The 5,694-nt window shown below is 42.9% G+C and overlaps 1 long non-coding RNA gene across 11 annotated transcripts; it reads right to left on the bottom strand.

Annotated features, from left to right (window-relative positions):
- Positions 1-213: 213 nt before the first annotated feature.
- LOC119277459 lies at positions 214-3,741 on the bottom strand. Of its 11 annotated transcripts, none has more exons than XR_005137122.1 (6): positions 2,871-3,741; positions 2,565-2,643; positions 1,835-2,488; positions 1,277-1,458; positions 1,081-1,185; positions 214-701 (listed from the first exon to the last, which is right to left on the bottom strand). It is a non-coding gene; the product is annotated as an uncharacterized LOC119277459 (long non-coding RNA). The 11 variants fall into 11 exon arrangements; XR_005137121.1 differs by having other exon boundaries at positions 1,103-1,185; XR_005137115.1 differs by having other exon boundaries at positions 925-1,458.
- Between the last annotated feature and the right edge of the window lie 1,953 nt (positions 3,742-5,694).

The raw sequence follows: 5,694 nt of genomic DNA, 5'->3' as shown, positions 1-5,694 counted from the left end.
ACATAATTATATTCATATCAAACATGCACATAGTGGTCTTCTCAATAGAACAACCATACACAATTAACAAAAACACGTTAATACAACAGTTCATTAGTCAAACTACAAGTCGGCCAGAGATGTACAACACAATCGACTCCAACTCTACCTAATGACCTTCAGAGGTATTCATACAATATAATGGTTTCAAACGTGCAAAATATATCACAGCTGTATCAAATTGCATGATGAGTGTGGTGCAGTTTCCCTTTATTTACAGAACAACAAAATAATCACCAAAAGATAGTGCAAAGCTTGGAACACTTGGTACTATTTTCTCAAAGCAGGTTCTACCAAGGGAACATCGGATTACACCTAGTTTGTGGTTCCATATGTTGCATGTGTCCATGGACTAAAAGCACAAGATGCAAATAAACAGAACTAACAGAAACTAAAAATATTATGACATGTAGCACCGTATACAATATTAAATTCTTTTGCAAGCAACACAATACAATAAATATTCTGCTTGCAAGCAACACAATTGCCGACAAAAGTTATCTTCTAAAAGGAAACACAATCTGCTCTTTTGTTGTACAAGTACAATCAGTGAAACCACTTCCCATACCATATATTTGATCTTCTCACCATCATTATGTACAAACACAATCTGGTTTCTTTCTGTACATCTAAAAGGTTTCAAAGTCACAATCTTCTCAATCCTGCAAGAAAGAAAGGGTGGGTTATGAACCTTTCTCTAACAAAGTTAGCTTCTACAGTTTACCCAATTAAATTTTATTGTGAGTAGTAACTTTCTTCCTTTTTATGCTCACCACCAAAGGAGAGTCTTTTTATAGGACAGTGCAAACATGTATGTACAGAGGTCTAACAATGAATCCTCCTATACATGTTCACCAATAAAGCAAATAGCTTTGATGGACTTACATAATACACTGCAGCTCCAAGAAACCTCCTAGACATGCATTTACAGAGGTCTAATAATGCTAAACCACAAATCCTCCTACACATGTTCACCAGTAAAGCAATTGCCTTTGAAGCTCCAAGAACAATATTCAGTAGAATAGAAGTAGAGAGACATACTAAAGCCAAGATGGGACTGAACCTGGCACTCCCATCCGATCACTAGAGAGGGCTTGACGCCTCCAGGAGCAGTGGAAAGAAGTTCCGCTCGCCCGCCACCATATACTGCAGAGGTACACACCAAACAAAAAAAAGCAATAGAAACCCCAATTCCTAGGGAGGGAGAAAGAATGGGAATGGGAGTGCTGGCGCGGACCTCGTCGTGACTAGCGAGGGAGATCTTATCCTTGTTGAAGACGGCGATGTAGAAGTCGAGTATGCAGCCCTCCGGCATGCAGCCGCCATGGCACCATCAGCATACAAAATAATCTGCATCACCGGTCATAGTCTCGTCAGGATGATAGCATCGATGTTGCATTTTTCCAAGCAATTTATGACCTGCAAAAAAATCATGTTGTTCATATTATATAGAATGAAAAATAAGATTCTAGCATTGATGTTATGCATATCAGTACTGATTAACAGTCTCTTTTTTCATAACTATCCTAGCTAAAAAAATGTTTTTAGTATGTCTTAAGGTATTGGCTAATTCTGAGCATAATAGTCTCAAAGTGCATATGTGGTTCTTTGAGTATCGAAGCGGAACAAAATGCTAGTAAATAAAAAGACTAAAAACATAAAGAGTTGTGGAACGCCATCGCAACTAATTACATTCGCTAAAATAAGGCAGAAGAGATAGTAATGGAAATGTACAGTCCAAAATGTAGAAGTTGAATAAAAACTTTAGTAAGATGAGATTGGCAATGTAGCTTACCTACAACTGGAGCTTCTCTAAAAGCAGCAACTAGAACTACTATACATACATGAACTTGCTTAGTAGCTTTCTTCAGCACTTAGAAAAGAAATCTCACGATGATGATTTGTTGCTCACCTTGCTGCATGCTGCAAACCAACTAAGAGAACATTGTGTGAAGACAAACCATGAGATTCAGGTAGAACTTGTCATGCAATGAAGGTTGTTATTTTATTACTGCAAACATTACCTGTGGATTCAGTCGTCAGTCTAAAGTAACAAACCAACTTTCAACAATTGATGGGAGGTATCCACTGATGTTTTTTCTCGCATCATGCTAGTTGCCAAACTCCAAATCACACACAAAACATACCAGCGCACAGAGAGAAACGACAGTGGCAGATTTTGCGTCCCCTGACTGGGAGAACCAGCGGCCATGGGACATGCGCCCTCGGCGCTCCACAACAATAGCAACAGAATGAGAGCAATGTCTGCCATGGAGTTCAGAGCTATAGTGTTTGTGTCCTCTTCGCGGACCAACATCGCGGCGCCACCGGAGCTTGCGTTATGGGCGCAACAGAGATGGCGGTGTGAAGACATGTGTATATCTTATTTAGGAAATAGCACCAAAAGTCATTGTCCATCTCCCAGCAACAGAGGCAGATCCATCTCTTCCTACAAATGGATTAAAAATTATACTGAATCCGACATGGTTAATTGCATTGGCAAGTAACCCGGGAGGGGCACACACCTCGTCGTCAAGCTGCAAGAGGTCGGAAAATCAAAGCACAATCCTCTCAAATCAGTTCAATTGGTCCACTACCCAGTTGCTACAAAAAAGTACCAATTCACTGTGTAACATTGTTGTGTCATAGCACATCATCAAGGAGAATACACTAATTCCATGATTGTTGTCGACTTTCACGGCCAAGTAATTAGGCCTATGATACATAAGATACGCTGAGATCAAACCTGAACATGCTAGCTTGTACAGTACTTATACATAAAGCAAACGCAACGTCTTGTATGGAATATAAAGGGGGAAAAGAGCAACTACCTGATTCATGGGTGGCGTCAGGCTGCTGAGGCGGCGCGACATCCAGATCGTGACGAGCGTCCACGCGAGTAGCACGCCAGCATGTGGAAGGAGATGGTGTTAAGGCTGGCGCATCTGCAACTGGATGGATCGATAGTGGTCGCGTTCACGCAGCTGACGCCGTGAGACTGGGGCGTGGTGGAGCCATGGAGGCAGTTTACACACAATCTAGTACTCCAGTTACCTCGAGGGATGTGGTAGCGGTGTGTCCAAATCGAGCGGATCCGGCCGGTGAGGCGCCTCGCGCCACTAGGGGAAGGCGGTGGACGCAGTGAAGGGTGGCGGTGAGCGCTGCTTCTTCCTCTGAAGTCATAGGTGCGCGCTCTCCCGGTTGAGCACCAACTACACCCGCCGCTCATCCTCCTCTGAGACTTGTCGTTCTTCAGGCCGCCGTCCCCTTTGGCGCCAGAGGATAGGACCCCCCGGGATCCATTATAGGAGTTAGCCTGGGGATGTAGGGCACGGGGCACGCGTGATGGTGGGAGCGCGGATCTCGCATCACGGCGGCCTCTGACAGGCGTGGGCGCGATACAGGAATGCGGCGGCGCTGAGCTCACGTGGGGGCGGCATGGTATTATGATGGCATTGAGCTTGCATGGAGGAGGCAGGGCAATTCTTATGGGAAGATGGAAAGCACTGGATTTGGAACGGAGGAATTCTCGGGCATAACCAGCTCATCAACCTCGGGTGGAATAGATCCGCAAATTGGGGCTTCTGCTGGTGTGATTCGCGAGATCAAGGGGACGCGGACCTGGTATTGGCAGACCACAGCATGCGTCTGCTCGGCAGAACATTTGATCTGATCCGTTGATCTGAGTGACAGTTCATTGGCGTAATACGAATAGTAGGATGTGTTTAAGTGGATTTGATCGTAGGGTTCTGAATATCCTGTGTATAGTTTTTCATGTGACTCTAGGTAAATTCATGTTTGCTCTTTTAGTACTAGTATAGATATAGATATTAAACTTTTGTTTTGAATCTTATAGATCTGAACATTCATGCCACAATAAAGAAAATAACATGGATAAATACGTTAGGTAGCATTCCACATCAAAAATTCTATTTTTATCATTTATCTACTCGAGGACGAGCAGTAAATAAGCTTGAGGACACTTGATACGTATCCAACGTATCTATAATTTTTTATTGTTCCATGCTATTATATTATCTGTTTTGGATGTTTTATATGCATTAATATGCTATTTTATAGTATTTTTTTGACTAACCTATTAACCTAGAGCCCAGTGTGAGTTCCTGTTTTTTTCATTGTTTTTGAGTTTCGTAGAAAAGGAATACCAAATGGAGTTCAAACGGAATGAAACCTTCGCGATGGTTTTCTTGGACCAGAAAACAACCAGGAGACTTGGAGACGAAGTCGGAAGAGCCACGAGGTGGCCACAAGGACGGAGGGTGTGCGCAGGGGGGTAGGGCGCGCCCCCCCCACCCTTGTGCCCCCCCCCCCGTGACCCTCCAGACCTAATTATTTCGCCCATATTTCCATATATCCCCAAACCACTAGAGGCATCCACGAAAAAACTTTTAGGCCCCTGCAACCTTCTATACCCATTGGATCCCATCTAGGGACCTTTTCCGGCGCCCTGCCGGAGGGGGATTCGATCATGGAGGGCTTCTAGATAACTCTATTGCCCTTCCGATGAAGCGTGAGTAGTTTACCACAGACCTACGGGTCCATAGCTAGTAGCTAGATGGCTTCTTCTCTCTCTTTGATTCTCAATACCATGTGCTCCTCGATGTTCTTGGAGATCTATTTGATGTAATACCTTTTTGCGATGTGTTTGCCGAGATCCGATGAATTTTGGGTTTATGGTCAGCTTATCTATGAATATTATTTGAATCTTCTCTGAATTCTTATATGCATGATTTGATATCTTTGTAATTCTCTTCGAACTATTGGTTTGGTTTGGCCAACTAGATTGGTTTTTCTTGCAATGGGAGAAGTGATTAGCTTTGGGTTCAATCTTGCAGTGTCCTTTCCCAGTGATAGTAGGGGCAGCAAGACACGATTCTATTGTTGCCATCAAGGATAAAAAGATGTTTTTTATCATATTGCTTGGGTTAATTCCTCTACATCATGTCATCTTACTTAATGCGTTACTCTGTTCTTTATGAACTTAATACTTTAGATGCATGCTGGATAGCAGTCGAAGTGTGGAGTAATAGTAGTAGATGTAGAATCGTTTCAGTCTACTTGATACTGACATGATGCCTATATTCATGATCATTGCCTTAGATATTATCATAACTTTGCGCTTTTCTATCAATTGCTCGGTAGTAATTTGTTCACCCACCGTATTATTTGCTATCTTGAGAGAAGTCTCTAGTGAAACCTGTGGCCACCAGGTCTATTTTCCATCATATAAGTTCTCGATCTACTATTTTGCAATCTTTTACTTTCCAATCTATAAACCAAAAATATCAAAAATATTTACTTTATCGTTTATCTATCTCTATTAGATCTCACTTTTGCAAGTAACTGTGAAGGGATTGACAACCCCTTTATCGCGTTAGGTGCAAGTTGTTTGATTGTTTGTGTAGGTATTCGGTGATTTGTGCGTTGTCTCTTACTAGATTGATACCTTGGTTCTCAAACTGAGGGAAATACTTATCTCTACTTTGCTACATCACCCTTTCCTCTTCAAGGGAAAAACCAACTCAAGCTCAAGAAGTAGCACGGGGTACCCCTCATAGGAGAGCCAGCCCTCGACGTTGGGTCACGCACGCCCTCCACCTGCAAGACAGACATGACCCGCGTGTCGCAGGCCTT

The sequence above is a fragment of the Triticum dicoccoides genome, chromosome 3B (assembly GCF_002162155.2).
Source record: "Triticum dicoccoides isolate Atlit2015 ecotype Zavitan chromosome 3B, WEW_v2.0, whole genome shotgun sequence".
Classification (NCBI taxonomy): Eukaryota; Viridiplantae; Streptophyta; class Magnoliopsida; order Poales; family Poaceae; genus Triticum; species Triticum dicoccoides.
The sequence above is the reverse complement of the archived record's forward strand: the minus strand, read 5'-3'. Positions and strand labels throughout refer to the sequence as shown.